Genomic DNA, 402 nt, shown 5'->3' on the forward strand with positions numbered 1-402 from the left:
TTAAAAATGCATTTCCTTAACGTCACTCTAGGCAATCATGAAGAAGCGCCACAGTCCCGAGACAGAGATTCAACCTTTTTCAAACATTTAAGTTATCTTTCAATATGCAAATCAAAGAAGGAAAACTGGGGAATGGCTGTAACTTAATACTACAAAATTTTTCCTCAGATAGTGTTTTCAGATAACTTCTATGAAAATCAACCTAGCCATAACATGGATATCTGAAGGAAGGTTTGAGACCACTACATGGAGCAGTAAACCTAACTGAAAATAGGAAAGTTGAGCTAATTCTCTAAGAAAGACAAATACCACTTGATCACCCATTTAAAGGAAAGATCACACACATTTAAAGGAGAGAGCATACCCTGATTCTTACAAGTGCTTCTCTACAAACAAGACCTC

Source organism: Pterocles gutturalis, unplaced genomic scaffold (genome assembly GCF_000699245.1).
Source record: "Pterocles gutturalis isolate BGI_N339 unplaced genomic scaffold, ASM69924v1 scaffold37082, whole genome shotgun sequence".
Classification (NCBI taxonomy): Eukaryota; Metazoa; Chordata; class Aves; order Pterocliformes; family Pteroclidae; genus Pterocles; species Pterocles gutturalis.